The 16377-nt window shown below is 42.3% G+C and overlaps 1 protein-coding gene across 10 annotated transcripts in view; it reads right to left on the reverse strand.

Moving 5' to 3' along the window:
- The window catches only part of LOC106506098 (uncharacterized), a 206884-nt gene that overhangs the window by 76698 nt on the left and 113809 nt on the right, over positions 1 to 16377 (reverse strand). For 5 of the 10 annotated variants that reach the window (XR_014826689.1, XR_014826690.1, XR_014826692.1 and 2 more), the window contains one exon: positions 4821 to 5099. The exons of the other annotated variants lie outside the window; for them this stretch is intronic. The gene's annotated coding sequence lies outside the window, so the exon portion shown is untranslated. The remainder of the gene's footprint in view (positions 1 to 4820; positions 5100 to 16377) is intronic. 10 annotated transcript variants of the gene reach the window in all.

Below are 16377 nucleotides of genomic sequence, written 5' to 3' on the forward strand. Positions count from 1 at the left end.
GTATTAGTTTTCGATTGACACCATCTGAGAGAGAGAGAGAAGTGGGTAAGAGTTTGGGACTTCAAAGGGGAGAAAGGGAATTAACATAGAGCTGGAAAAACAAATGTTTGGCAAACAAATGTTTGCTCTGCCATGCAAGAGACCAAGTGACACAGGAAGGATTGTTCCCCAGCATCTCCAAGTGTCATCTAACACATCTAGCCCATATTCTTTCCAGTCATTTCTAGTGATAATGCTCTTCCTGGACCAGGCCCTTTATCTAAGTTAATTTAGGCAGTTAAGGGGGAGGTAAGACAAAAGACTGTCTGAGGCTTTTGTAACTTAAAAATTACCAGCCTAGGCGTTCCTGTCGTGGCTCAGTGGTTAACGAATCTGACTAGGAACCATGAGGTTGCAGGTTCGATCCCTGGCCTCATTCAGTGGGTTAAGGATCCACATTGCTGTGAGCTGTGGTGTAGGTCACAGATGTGGCTCTGGTGAAGGCCGGTGGCTACAGCTGCAATTAGACCCCTAGCCTGGGAACCTCCATATGCCGTGGGTGCGGCCCTAGAAAAAGACAAAAAAAAAAAAAAAAAAAAAAAATTACCAGCCTAAAAATAATTCTTATTCTAAAGAGACACAGTCCAGGTGGCAAATTTTGCTCTCCTACAATTGCAACAGTGACATGGGTTAAAATAAGTTTTTGTTTTTGTTTTTGTTTTGTCTTTTTGCCTTTTGTGGGGCCACTCCTGCAGCATATGGAGGTTCCCAGGCTAGGGGTCAAATCGGAGCTGTAGCCGCCAGCCTACACCAGAGCCACAGCAACACATGATCCGAGCCACATCTGCAACCCACAACACAGCTCACGACAATGCCGGATCCTTAACCCACTGAATGAGGCCGGGGATCAAACCCGCAACCTCATGGTTCCTAGTCAGATTCATTAACCACTGAGCCACAATGGGAACTCCTAAAATAAGTTTTTAACTAGCCTCGGAACCTAATCAGCATGTAAACAAGCAATGTTTCCAGGAGAAAATGTGTCCCAAGGCCCAAACAAGGGACACACAAATGAGATTTCAGAACATAACTCCATTTGCAAGCTGAAGATGGGCCCAGGTCTACAGCTTCTGGCTGGTGGCAAAGGGATGCAGTGGAATGAACATGACCCTAGGGGACTGGGATGCTGGTCCTAACCCTGCTACTCATCTCCTCCATAGAGATTCAGATAACTCATCAATAGAATGGGCACCCCACCTTTAGGAACTTCCCTGCCAAATATTAGGAGAATGGACCAGATTGTTTCTTGCAGTTCCAACAATGATGTAAGTTGAAGCTGAGCTCAAGAGAGGTTGTCTCCTGCTGTGAAGAATTTCTGCATTGAATGATTTATGAAAAGTTCTGGGAGCCGGCTTGGTTTGACACTGACTTAAAGGATCCTCATTAATTCAAGGATCACAGCAGAGAGAATACAGAAAGGGAGGTTGGCAGAGAGCTTGGTTGGGCAAGAGAACCCAAGGTCCACAAAGGGACCACAGGGTGACCAATTTATTTCTTGCTTCACTGTTTCCTTTTTCTCAAATCCAGACTATATTGCATCTCAATGGTCTCAAAGTGGCCCAACGCCTTCATTCCAAAGAGCAGTCGTTTGCCACCTGCTGGTTTTCATTAACATAAACTATGTAGCCAACTTCTTGTTCTAGGAGAAAAAGGCCTCTCTGTAGGGTTGCTTAAGGCAATCAGACACTCAGTTTAAGAAAGGAGGAATTAATTAACTGAAGAAAATTAGCTGACTTTGAGTTCCAAGTACTGTTGAAGAGAAATAATCTTGAATGGGTTTGTAACCAGTTCATTTACACAATTTTTGTTATTTTAAAGGAGTCAGTGAGCTTTTAAAGTTCAGAGACCTCAGTTCAGTAAAGCTTGCCCTGAGTGAGATATTAAAACATTGACACCAATGCACAGCCTCCTCTCCTGTTTATTACAAACATTCAGGCTGAGGCAGATGGCTCCTTTAGGGACATTAAACTACTAAATGCCAAGTCTTATTTCCACATTTCTATTTTCATTTTGCTAATTATCTCTTCATAGAAACTTTTTGTGAATTGCCTTTATCAACCACTTGGCAACAGGGCAGATTTCAAAGACAACTTTTGTTTAAACAAGTCATTGGACTGGAGTCTGCTCAGTGGCATGCCTTGGTGAAGGAAGGCCTAGAGGTGGGAGAGATAGTGACTAGAGAACCTGGAATTGATAAAATCTGGCAAACAGAGCGGTGGTTTTGGAACTCAGAGGTCACATGTTCAAGTCCCACCTGGGTAAGATAATATAGATGATTTATTGTTAAAACCAAGGCACTTCTGAGAGTAAAAGGCAGTGCTAACTGCATGGGACTCCAGGACAAAAGAACTGAGACAGACTTTGGAAAATCAGGATGCATGTTTATCATGCTGTCACCTGAAAAAAAGTTTTCAGTCATCTCTTGGTGAGTCTCAAGCCAAAAGACACAGAGAAGCCAAAGAGCAGGAGGAAGGATTTATTACATGCAGCAAGTAAGGAGAACACTGGGGATCTTTTGAAAATTAGTGTCTCCCCAAAAAGCAAAATTGGGGAAGTTTTAAGCTAAGGGTACATGCACATTAATAAAGAGGCTTGGGTGGTCGACAGAGTCCAAGATTTACTTGACTGGAGTCACAAGGGTTAGAAAAGGTCAATATCATCCTTGCTTAGATTGGAAATTGATCTGGGGGTTGAGCACTTCAGGCTAATCTTTACTACTGAAACAGAGCTGGGAGTCTTTCCAACTGATGTATTATCTTTGCTATTATTACTTCTTCTGCTTGATAGTAATCATTTGCTTTTGCATTCTTCTGCTCCATTAAGATTAATTAATTACTGAGATCTGTTCAATCTTAAGCATTAAGGCCAGACTTAGATCACAAAATGGCTCAGGCCAAAATCGGCTTCATTTATGCCAAGAAAGCCATGCCTCAGAGTTCCTTTTGTGGCTCAGTGGTTAACGAACCTGACTAGGATCCATGGGGATGCAGGTTCGATCCCTGGCCTCGCTCAGTGGGTTAAGGATCCAGCGTTGCCATGAGCTGTGGTATAGGTCACAGATGCGGTTCGGATCTAGTGTTGCTGTGGCTGTGATGTAGGCCGGCAGCAACAGCTCCGATTTCACGCCTAGCCTGGGAACCTCCATATGCTGTGTGTACGGCTCTAAAAAAACAAAAAAGAAAAAAAAGAAAAGAAAAAGAAAAAGAAAGAAAGCCATGCCAGGTTCTCTTTTTCTGGGGACTCCCTACCCTATCTACTTACAATGCTACCAGTCTCCTTAGCAGCTTTGTGATTGTGGAAAATCATTTGACCATTCTGAGCCTATTTCTCAGCTTTACAGTGAAGATAACAATGTCCTACAGAACTTCTATACTAATTAGTATTAGAAACACACATTAATGTACTTTATAATTTGCAAAACATGATATAAATATGAAGTACTATCATAGTTGATCAAGCAAAATTCAGTTTACTCCTTGCTACTGAGAGACCAAATATATAGACAACGGCCTGATTACACATAAAATAGAACAATCTGCTGTAACTTGCCCAGGAAACCAAACCCTTATCTGCAGTTAACAGTGTAAGAAGTCAGCCTGCTATAAATCACACTTGCAAGAAGCCAGTTTGCTACCTCTAATGGCAATCCAGGAAGCTAAACAATAACTTCTGTCATAATCAGCCCCAAATGGCCAGGACTTGATTAATAACAGATAGTTTTCCTAATTTTTATCCCTATTTTCAATTGGGGATCAATCAGAAAAAACAAGTATCTACGCCTAATCAGTCACACAGAATGTTCCACTTTTGGCAGCATACAGCTTCTTCATGTCAATATGCTTCAGTTAAAACATAACTGAAACCTTCCCCCCCGCCAAAAAAGCTTCCCCACTCCTCTGTCTGCCTTTGAGTCTCTGCCAAAATACAAGTGACAATAGTTGACTCCCCAATAGTAGGCTCTGACTAAAGAGCCTTTGCTTTTCTCATTTGGTTGGTCTTAATTTTCACATCTGATATTTGCATATGGGACCTTGGGTCACAGGATATTGAATGGAACATTCCCCTCGACTTTGGGATTGTCAATAAAGCCCTAAAGCTGAGGGAAATAGGTGCTAAGTACATTCACAGGCCTAGGAGGAACACAAGAGGTCCTGTTATCTTTATGTCATCATGCCCTAAAGCCTAAATCAAGAGTAGAAATATTCCCAGAGTAGTAGAATCGCCCTAGAGGAGGGATGCCAGGGCTCCTCAAGCAAGAATATTTGCATTTCCTGGGATGCAACTGACTCCACAAATTTAGCAGAGCTAAAGCCTTCTCATTGGTACCATGAGCAGAGTGAACTAGAGATTGGCACTTGCCTCTTCATGGGTGAATCATGAGCTACTGCAGCTGCTGACCCACAACACCCCCTGAAAGGGCTCAGGGTGGAGATCAGGAGTGAAGCACTCTGTGCTCTGGAAAACTGGAAGAACAGGTCTTCAGACAGATATTTTCAGGAGACGATTTTAGGACCCCAATTTCTGCATCTCCTCATATCTAGAAAAGCACTGAAAGGCTTTGTGGGACGTCTGCTTCTCATGAATAGCAGTAACTTTCATGAGACTAGCAGAAAACTTCTGTAAAATGTGTGCTTTCTTACATAAACCTCCCCCTTCACCAAAATCACATACGTACCGACATTCCCCCCTTACCTCTTCAGAGTGGTGTTTCAGAGCTATCTGAAATGCTGCCCCCTTGGCTATAGTCCTCATTTTGTCCCAGATAAAACATTAAGTCTCACCTCGTAAGTTGTGTGTAGTTTTTAAGTCAACAGTAGGCAGCGGCCTGGTGGTGAGAGGACCTCATCCCAGAAGGGCTGAGGGTGATGATCAGAAAAGGTTATGCGGAAGGTAGGTACATGGGTATTCAGAATAGACTACATCTCCCATCCTTCCCTGCACCGAGATGTGCCAAGTCCTGGCTGATGGGATGTCCAGCAGTACAGGGAATCTGCAGGGGCCTCTTTCCCTGCAGAGGTTTTTGTTTTCGCTCTTTAGTCTCTCCTCTGCTTTCTCCAGCCCTAAAGAATGAAGAAGCAGAGTAGGAAGGAGTGAGAGTGTGTCAGGGAGGAAGAAATTATCCTTTACCAGTCTAGGATCTTTGGGCTGGTCTAAGAATTAAATTGCCCTGATATAGATTAACAGAAGACAATAAAAGTTTAATAACTTGTGGATACATGGGAGAGACCCAGGAACACTAACTCCTCAAAATGGCTGAAATCCTCATCTTCCATAGCATCTTTAGCTAAAGAAAACGGGGATGATTGGGGTAGTGGTTTGGGACTTCAAAGGGGAGGAAGGGAATTAACATGAAGATAGAAAAACAAATGTTTGGTTAAAAAAAAGTTTGCTTGAAAAAAATTTAATTAAAAAAGAATGTTTGGGAGTTCCCGTTGTGGCCCAGCAATAACAAACCCAACTAGTATCCATAAGGTTCGATCCCTGGCCTCACTCAGTGGGTTAAGGATCTGGCATTGCCTTGAGATGTGGTGTAGGTCACAGACACAGCTGGGATCCCGAGTTGGCTGTGGCTGTGGCTGTGGCTGGCAGCTGAAGCTCCGATTCGACCCCTAGCCTGGGAACTTCCATATGACTTGTGGAATATATGCCGTGTGGCCGTAAAAAAAAAAGAAAAGAAAAGAAAGTTTGCTGGGCCATGCTGAGACAGTGGGATGCACAGAAATATTTTATTTATTTATTTATTTATGTATTTTAATTTTTTTTTTTTTTTTTGGTCTTTTTGCCATTTCTTGGGCTTCTTCTGAGGCATATGGAGGTTCCCAGGCTAGGGGTCAAATCAGAGCTGTAGCCAACGGCCTATGCCAGAGCCACAGCAACTCGGGATCCCAGCTGTACCTGCGACCTACTCCACAGCTCACGGCAACGCTGGATCCTTAACCCACTGAGCAAGGCCAGGGATCGAACTCGCAACCTCATGGTTCCTAGTTGGATTCGTTAACCACTGCGCCACGACAGGAACGCCCCTACACAGAAATATTTTAACAAACAGACTTTGCCAGGTTCCTCTCTCCTTACCACTGTAGGAGGTCATACTCTAAATATCTCACACCTAGTTCATGCTGTAAAGATCTATGGTGATAGCTCCCTCCCTGGAATGGTCCTCTGCCTAAATTCCTTTAGGCAGTGAGGGAGAAGATCAAAGGGTCTGTTTGTTTATTTGTTTAGTCTTTTGGGCCTTGATTGTTTTCCAACGGAAATGACTTGCATGCATGTCAAAGAGACATGTTTGGGGATGGCAACTTTTGCTCCCCTAAAGTAGACACAGCGCTTACCCAGAGCAAGTCCCCTTGGTCATACCCAAGCTGGGGAGGAGGGACAGAACACTGAGTTGGATGTGAAAATGAGGCTTCTTCTTGGACTGAAGTAGGCTATGCTTTTTAATATCTGAGTGTGACTAGGTAGCTTTGGGATCTGCCCAAGATGTCATTAAGGAGCAGAAAATAGGTGCTCCATGGATATATTAGTTCAACTGTCCAGATTTTCACATGCTCTGCTTTCTTAAAATAGGACACACTTGTATGCTATGGAAAATACATATAGATTGAGGCAGTGTAACCGAGCAGGGCCCGGGGGGCTCTTGGCACAGTAGCCGTTTTGTGTCTCCCATTTCTTATTGTTAGGAGATGGGCCTCATTTGGCCTCCATGACCTTCCCTGAATTCCAAGGGGCAGATTCAGACAGTTGCTGATCAGGGAAGGAAGGCGATGCAAAGACAAGGGAGGAACAGTCAAGAAGCAATAGTACAAGAGGTCCAGTCATGGAGCAGTAGAGACAAATCCGACTAGGAATCATGAGGTTGTAGGTTTGATCTCTGGCCTCACTCAGCGGGTTAAGGATCTGGCGTTGCTGTGAGCTGTGGTATAGGTCGCAGATGTGAATCAGACCTGGCGTTGCTGTGGCTGTAGCATAGGCCAGCAGTTACAGCTCCGATTAGACCCCTAGCCTAGGAACCACCACATGCCGCGTGTGCAGCCCTAAAAAGACAAAAGACACACACACAAAAAAGCAATAGTACAGCCTTGGGGGCAGGATCCTTGTTCCTTCTCAAGGGATACACGTAATCACATAAGCATCTTATTATGTACCTAAGAGAAAAGTTGTATTCCTTATACTTCTTTAGAAATGAATTCTTTAAAATTGAACAGCTTAGAGTCCTTTCCTGTGCTTCTGCCTGGCTTAATTGCACCCTATACACAATCACCTGTAAGCTAAACACCCTGAGCACAATTGCCTGTGGGTTAAAGATTATTAGCCCATGATGGTTTTCAGGAACTTTCTTAGTTTGTTCCAATCTCTGACCAATACGCCCTTTTTGCAAGTACCGTTATTCTAGGCAATAACCCAGAAGACCACCATCAGGATTATACAGAGATCTCTCTTTCTCTCTTTTTTTTTTTTTTTTTAGCAAGCGAGCAAAGTCTTTATTACAGGAAAGCAAATAGCTCCCAGGGCTGCTGGGAGGGGGGAGAAGACTCCCCCCCACTGTCCTATACAGGTTTTTATCCCTTAAATATGGGGGAGTACCAACTTGGGGTCCAGAAAGATGTGGTTTTCTCCCATTGGCCTTGCCCAGTTACCTATATCAGTCCTTATCTGATAGGGGTTTTAGGGGTAGAAATGTCCTGTAGTTCTTAAGGTTTCTTTGCCCCTTTCTTCTTGTAAACTGAGTCACAGGGGATTAGGGATTAATGTCCATCTAATGTCCATCTGGGCGTAGGTACACTCCCTATGGTAAACAAGTCCTGTGGGGATGTTACTCCCTGGAGCCCTTGAGCCACAAATGTTAATCAATAGCCATATCAAAGAATGCATCGAAGCCCATACTCCTACACTGACTACCTGAGTTAATATTCTGCCTCAATTGCCCCCTTCTAGAGTTGGGAGTCTAATGCTGAGATCTCTTGATGCTTGCTTTGATGACTTAGATCCCCCCAAAGAAAGAATGCATGTTTGCTCTGATCCTGATTCCTATCTGAAAACCCTTTTTCCTCCTTTTCATTAATGAAACTTCCACAGTTCTTCCCAATGGAGGGCGCAGTCTTTAAGTCATTAGCCTTGCTATGGCCTCCTTTGCCTGGCAAAGCAATAAAAGCTATTTTCTTTTCCTTCACCCAAAACTATATCCACGTTCCTAGTTGCATTTCGGTCCCAGTTTCTATTCAGCACTGGTGGACAGCGTTGCCTACAGAGGTGGACAGAGTGTCAGCAACACCAAGAGCAAACACCAGAACCAAGGCAAACTTCTACCAAAAAGGGCACCAGTAGCCAACACACATCATTTTATACTTCAGGATCCTATGCTATAAGACTCTTGGCTTCTTCTTTATCATTGACTACACAGAGTACATCAGTAACTAAATTGCTGATGGACTAATGAAAATGGTCTTATTTTCTTTTTTCTTTTTTTTTTTTTTTTTTTTTTTTTTTTTGCTATTTCTTGGGCCGCTCCCGCGGCATATGGAGGTTCCCAGGCTAGGGGTCGAATCGGAGCTGTAGCTGCCAGCCTACGCCAGAGCCACAGCAACGCGTGATCCGAGCCACGTCTGCAACCTACACCACAGCTCACGGCAACGCCGGATCCTTAACTCACTGAGCAAGGGCAGAGACCGAACCCACAACCTCATGGTTCCTAGTCGGATTCATTAACCACTGCACCACGACGGGAACTCCTCTGGTCTTATTTTCTTAACCTTTCCATCAAGCAGGCAGTTGCTCCTCAAACTTTCCCTACATTTTTGTAATGTTCTAAATGTCATTTCTGTACATGTATCCAGCGAAATGGTGGTATGGAAATGGAATTATGGCCTTCTAAGCATTAACAATGGAGGAAACTAATTTGTTTCACATTAATTTAAATGAGTTTACATGTAAAGATGGTTTAAGCAATCATCCATTTTGTGATAGATGCTGACACCTACTGGCCAAATTTGAAATTAACATGTTGGAAGTGGAAGAAGTATTAACCACGCCAAACTTGGGCCGGCTGGCCTGCTCACAGGAAAGCCAGTGCCCTGAAACGGGTTGTGATGAAGGAAAGTGCGGGGCACCAAGCAAGGAGTCCTCAAAGCACCCGAACTCCCTGATGTGTTTCAGGAAAGCATTTTTAAAAGCTGAGTGAGGGAGGGGAGTGACAGAGTTTGTGATCAGCTCATGAACAATTCTCGGATGGGTTGATGGTGAGGTAACAGGGTAGTGTCACCTGATCAATCCTCAGGCTCCAGTAGGTCTGGGGCTGTGTGCACAGGGTCATCAAGTTAATTACTGCTTTCATTTGGTGGGGTTTTAGCAACCGTAAAACAACTCAAAAAAATGTGCATCAGATACTGTTATCTAGGTAATTCAGAGAGGAGCTAAAGCACAGGACATGAGGGGAGGGGTTTGTCCTAGGAAGGCCCCATGTGATCCTTCCTGCTCCCTTCCAGAGGGGGAAGAATCCGGGGGAATGGAGGTGTAGTCCCTGAGAAACAGAAACCCCCAAATGAGAAAAGACCTAAGGAAAAAAAATCATGGGGTAGCTTCTGAAATGTCATCAGATTGACCCCAGAACTCCTGATTGGCCCATCTTAAACCCTTCTTCTCCTTGAGTTTTTCACTTGGTGTTTCAGGTGCACAGTTGCATTTTTAAACTAGACTTTGGAAAAGAACCACCTTCCTTCCACCAAATAGATAAGTCCCAGCATCCTTTTCTGGGCATTCTTGTGGGACCTGATCCTCAAAAGTATTACTGCTGAGACATTTTGGAGCCCTACTCTGTGCTACCATGTGAAATGCTTTAGAAGTAGACAGACCCTGGAGTCAGGCTAGCCAGGTTCCAATACCGGCTCTGCTACTTCCAAGTTCTGTGACTTTAGGAGTTCCTGTCATGGCTCAGTGGTTAACAAATCCGACTAGGAACGATGAGGTTGCAGGTTCGATCCCTGGCCTTGCTCAGTGGGTTAGGGATCCAGCATTGCTGTGGCTGTGGTGTAGGCCAGAAGCTACAGGTCTGATTAGACCCCTAGCCCGGGAACCTCCATATGCCACAGGTGCAGCCCTAGAAAAGGCAAAAAGACAATAAATAAATAAATAAACAAGTTCTGTGACTTTAGTCAAATGACTCTCTTTCCTCATTTTTAAAGTGGAGATAACAATAGAACCCACCATGAAGAGTTTTGGTGAAGTTTAAAAGAGCATACATGTGTAACATGATCAAAACAATGCCTGGTACATCCCAAGTGTTATTCAAATGTTAATTATTTTTTCTTGGATTTATCTTTACAACAGTTTGAAAGAAATACTTTTTTTTTTTTTTAATTAGGAAACTGAGGTTTAGTGTGTGAGTTAGAAATACTTTCAGCCCCTCTCCTACCTGCAATCTCCAGCACCATTCCTTTCCTTGCTCCTTCAGGACTAAGAGTAGTAATGACTTTCTACTATCAATACTCCTTTGTTGATCTCTTAACATGACAAATGATTATATGCCATCTGTTTCCCTCCAGAACCGGGACAAACACCTTACATTTACTTTGTCACCTATGATACACTCTCTTACGGGGTCTTATTCTATTGAGATTTCAAGCTATAGCCTTGTCCCCATACATCTTTCTGGTATCCCATAATGGCATGTTCCACAGCAACTTTGCTATAGAATGAGGAAGTCTTGGGTTAAGGCATGCAATAGAGAATTATAATAATAGGCTTCCTTCACTAGTCTAGCCTAACATGGCTTAATCTATAGAGTCCAATTTTCATGGTTGCAGCTTTCATGGTTTTATCTATCCATGCTTAGTCTGAGTCCCAGTCCTTGAGCCTATCTTTCTAACAAGCCCAGCTTCTCTATCCTCTCCCTTTATCTTGCATCTTTTGCATCTAAGAAGTTTGCCCCAGTATAACTCTTACACACCTCTTTCTTCCTCTGTCTAAATTCCCCTACTACCTCCCATTCCTGGCTACTTCACTACTTTACTCTTTTCTCCTTCCTCTAGTCTATGTTTCTCTTCTTACTGTTTTCCTGGCTTGCATCTGGAATATGGCACCACTGCAAACCCACTTCCCCAGGTCTAGTATCTCAGTGCTTGTCAATCATTTGCATGGCATGTGAAAAAGTATTAGCACTGCTTCTGGATTGGAAGAATTAATATTGTTAAAATGGCCATACTACCCAAAGCAACTATAGATTTAATGCATTCCCTATCAAATTACCATAGACATTTTTCAAAGAAGTAGAAAAAATAACCCAAAAATTCATATGGAAGCATAAAAAGACCCAGAATTGCCAAAGCAATCCTGAGGACAAAAATGAAACAAAACAAACAAACAAACAAAACCAAAGCCAAAACCAAAACAAAGCAGGAGTTATAACTCTCCCAGACTTCAGACAGTATTTCATTCAGTAATCAAGACAGTGTGGTACTGGTACAAAAACAGACATACGAATACATGGAACACAATAGAACGCCTAGATATAAACCCAGACACCTACAATTAATTAGTCTTCAAGAAAGAAGGCAAAAATATGCCAAAGAAGATGCCAAAGAAGGGTGAGGGGCTCAGAGAGGACACCATCCCAATCCCAACACCCAGCCCTGCTTCTATAAGCTGCCTTCTGACTCTTCAATCCCATGAGCAGGAAACTTGGATTTAGGAATATGAACTGTGTTAATAGAAAATGCTGGCTCTAAGTTATTGCAGAGAGTATGTCCACAGATGACTTACTGACAGTTAATGCCAGATTCGTGCAGAGAAAGATTGGTGAAATCTAGCCTTTGCAGGCAAGTGTTCCTGCAAAGCAGGAATGATCAATGTAGAAGTGGTGAGGGTAGGCAATATTCCCCAGGTCAAATGTTACAAATAGCGAGGAGTTCCCGTCATGGTTCAGCAGAAACGAATCTGACTAGTATCCATGAGGACACAGGTTCAATCCCTGGCCTCGATCAGTGGGTTAAGGATCTGGCATTGCAGTGAGCTGTGGCGTAGGTCGTTACATGCAGCTCGGATGCCACACTGCTGTGGCTGTGGTGTAGGCCAACGGCTACAGCTCTGATTCAACCCCTAGCCTGGGAACCTCCACATGCTGCGGGTGCAGCCTTAAAAGGACAAAAAAAAAAGTTACAAATAGGAAGCTGGTAGGCCAGACTCTGAGAGAGCTGTCCTGTTTGGCCTGCACGATATATTTTTTAATGTGATTAGTTGTCCGATTTCAACATCAGACTTCTGGTTTCACTTGAAAAATCTGGCAACATTTGGCCTGGAATCCTGCCTAGCAGCAAAATAAAGCTCCCACTCCTTGTTTCTTTGCTCAGCCTAGCCCCATGACCATTCAAGTTTGCAACCCCTGCTCTTTGAGATTTTAGGGTCAACTTTAAGAACATATTTATGAGTTCTCACTGTGGCTTGGTGGCTTAAGAACCTGTGTCCGTGAGGATGTGGGTTCAATCCCTGGCCTTGCTCAGTGGGTTAAGGATCCAGTGCTGCTGCAAGCTGCAGCTTAGGTTGCAGATGAGGCTAGGATCCTGCATTGCTATGCCTGTGGCATAGGCCAGCAGCTGCAGCTCAGAAGCTTCCATGTGCCAAAGGTATGGCTGTGGTTGTAAAAAGGAAAAAAAAAAAAAAAAGATAAAAAAGAATACACTTATAAAATGTCAAAGAAATGATTAATTACAGCTTTAAAAATATTTGAAAATGAATAGAGGAAATATTTGAAAATGAATAGTTTTCAGATTGCATGGGTGTTATGGAAAGGGAAGTTCAACCTCATCAAACAGATTTGCAAAGTTGGTAAAAACAATTTAAATAAATATCTGAGGGAAGAAAATCCATCAATACATATTCATTGAGCACTTGTAATACCCTCAGCCATGTAATTCAATCCCTGCTCTGTTTGTCAACAACACTTGGCGCTATTTAACAATACTATATGTTTTAGTTATTTATTATATTTATTCATATCCATGTTTTACATAATTATCCACTACAGCTTAATAAACAGAATTCTATTTTTTGAATATAATTGTCCTTGACAACTTATTTTCCATATCTACTGTATTACAACATAAGCTTGCCAAGAGTAGAATTTTTTTCTTTTTTTTTTGGTGCCATTCCCCTAGCATAAGGAAATTCCCAGCCCAGGGATTAAACCTGTGCCACAGCAGCGACCTGAGCCCCAATAGTGATGATGCTGGATCCTTAACTTGCTGCTCCACAAGGAAATCCTAGAATTTTTTTTTTTAAACTGAAGTCTAGTTGATGTGCAACATTAAGTTTCAGGTGTACAACATAGTGATTCACAAATTTTAAAGGTTTTATTCCCTTTATACTTATTGTAAAATATTGGTTATATTCCCTGTGACGTACAATATATCCTTGTAGTTCATTTATTTTATACATAGTAGTTTGTATCTCTTAAATCCTTACCCCTCTCTTGTCCCTCCCCTCTTCCCTCTCCTCATTGGTAACCACTACTCTGTTCTCTATATCTGCAAATATTCTCCTTTTTTGTTATATTAAATTGTTTAATTTTTTTTAGATTCTACATATAATTGCTAATTTTAATAATTACACATATAAATATGCTAATTTTACTTAGTATAATGCCCTCCAAATTAATTCGTATTGTTGCAAATGGCAAAGTTTCATTCTTTTTTATGGCTGAGTATTCCACAGTGTGTATGGGGTGTGTTACATCTTCTCTGTCTATTCTTCTGTTTATAGATATATGTTGCTTCCATATCTTGGCAATTGTATTTTTTTTGGGGGGGGTGCTGTACCAGAGCATAAGGAAGTTCTCAGGCTAAGGGTCAAATCAGAACCCTATGCCACAGCCACAGCAACATGGGATCCTGAGTTGCATCAGCAATGCTGGATCCTTTAACTCACTGAGCAAGTTCAAGGATCAAAGCCAAATCTTCATGGATACTAGTTGGGTTCTTAATCCACTGAGCCACAATGGGAACTTCTGGCAGTTGTAAATAATGCTCTTAGGGACACTGGGGTGCAGGTATCATTTCAAATTAGTGTTTTCCTTTTCTTTGTATATATACCCAGGAGTGGAATTGTTGGGTTATACGGTAGTTCCAATTTTAGGGTTGTTTTTGTTTTTTGTTTTTGCTTTTTTTAAGGGCCGCACTTGGGGCATATGGAGGTTCCCAGACTAGGGATCGAGTCGGAGCTACAGCTGCCAGCTTCCTTCATAGCCACAGCAACAGCAATGCAGGATCTGAGTCGTGTCTGCGACTTACACCACAGCTCATGGCCACACCGGCTCTTTAACTGGCTGAGCGAGGCCAAGGATCGAACCTGCAACCTCATGGTCCCTATTCAGATTCGTTTCCACTTCGCCATGACGGGAATTCCTATTTTCAGTTTTTTTTGAGAAAGCCCCATACCATACTGTTTTCCATAATGGCTGCATCAATTTACATTCCCACCAACAGTGCACAAGGGTTCCCTTTCCTCCATATTTTCACTAACATTTGTTATTTGTGTTCCTTTTGATGATAGGCGTAGAATTTTCCCATCTGCTTTATTTGTAGTTATATCTCAGAACTGAGAATAGTTCCTGACACATATCAGATATTCAATAAAATCTGCTAAATGAATGAATAAACTTGTGAGCAAGGTAGTGCTACCCTGACAATCGTGAGGATGTGAGGATGCATAAGGCACCTCTCTCACATCCAGAGATCTTAGTGTAATCAGGGAAATAGGACATAAAGACAAACAGCAATAATGGAAGATTTGTATATAATTACACTGATAAATGCCTGAAGGAGACAAAATATTCCAAAAGTCCAGAAAGAGGAGAGATGATTTTGACTTGGGATAGATGCTCAGGAAAGCCTCAAAAAGAAGGTGGGACTCAAACTCGACTTGGAAGGGAGAGTGAGATTCATGCAGGAAGTAGGCAGGACATTTGAGGGAGAGGAAACCATAATTAGAAAAAACTAGCAAAGAATTTGATGACATCTTGTAAAAGCTTTCACTTTGTCACTTCATGGTCTGAGCAGAATTTGAATAAGGTATATATTCTTGGAGGTTTTGGGGCAAACTGACCAAAGTAGTGTTTTTAGGCATTCAACTTAACGACTTGGGGAAGGATGAATTCATAGCACATGGTATTGGTGAGACTCGCAGAGGCTAGGGCTAAACAAAAGAAGTCTGAGGTGGGAGTGGGGTGGGGGGGTCACAGCTTTATCATGAACAGTATCATTAACAGAAATAGAGAAATCAGGATAGGAGAGGCAACTGTTCAGGATTCTGATTGCAAGTGACAGAAACGCAATTTGAACTTCTCTGGACGAAAATAGAGACTTTACTGGTTCACGAAACAAAACTGCTGAAAAAGCAGATGTGACATGGAGTCTCAAAAGCATTTGGCAGCAGGAACTAGAAGTTCATCTCATTCTCCATCTGCATCTCTATTTCTTCTCTCTGGGTTCATGTCATTCATGAGGCTGGAGTACATCTGCCAGCATTTCCTAGGCTCACATCCTCCCTCTCTCACACCAGAGATGAGAGAGATGACAGAATTTGCTTCTTTAGTTCCAATTAGAAAAGTCCCTGGAACACTCTGATAGATTCATGGAGTCGCATGCCTACTTTATCTGGAGGGAAGAGGCAGAGTACTCTGCTTAGCAGTACCCACTAAAATCACAAGGTTGGCAGGTAGAGCAGTCTCTCAAAACAAAGGAACTTCATTTTCAAAAAGAAATGGGAGCACATGCTAGATAAATAAAGATGCTTACCACAGAGAACAGACAGTTATATTTGCTTGTTTTGATATTTAAAATTAGGTAAATAGGAGTTCCCGTTGTAGCTCAGCAGGTTAAGAACACAACATAGTGTTCTTGAGGATGCAGGTTCGATCTCTGGCCTCATTCAGTGAGTTAAGGATCTGGCATTGCCACAAGCTGTGGCGTAGGTTGCAGATGTGGCTTAGATCCGTGTTACTGTGCCTGTGGCATAGGCTGGCAGCTGCATCTCTGATTCAACCCCTAGTCCAGGAATTTCCATATGACACAGGCAGGTGCAGCACATAAAAAGAAAAAATAAATAAATAAAATTAGGTAAATACCATAAATATGAGATTACAGAATCACATAATCTCTGAGTTCTGTAAAATCTGATCTCACATGCTATTTAATATAATCATATTTTCGTAATATTCTCAACAAGTGATCTTCCAGCAGGCACTCAAACAATTTACTCCCTCTTTAAACCCTCTAGCCATTGTAAAATGTTTCTGATTGTTACAAAGCTGTTCCTTATAATCAGATAAAATCTGTTACCCTGGAGCTTCTA

This window comes from Sus scrofa, chromosome 14 (genome assembly GCF_054392235.1).
Source record: "Sus scrofa isolate SSC_HxYL_T2T_F1_AM1 chromosome 14, Sscrofa_HxYL_maternal_Yorkshire_Landrace_v2.0, whole genome shotgun sequence".
Classification (NCBI taxonomy): domain Eukaryota; kingdom Metazoa; phylum Chordata; class Mammalia; order Artiodactyla; family Suidae; genus Sus; species Sus scrofa.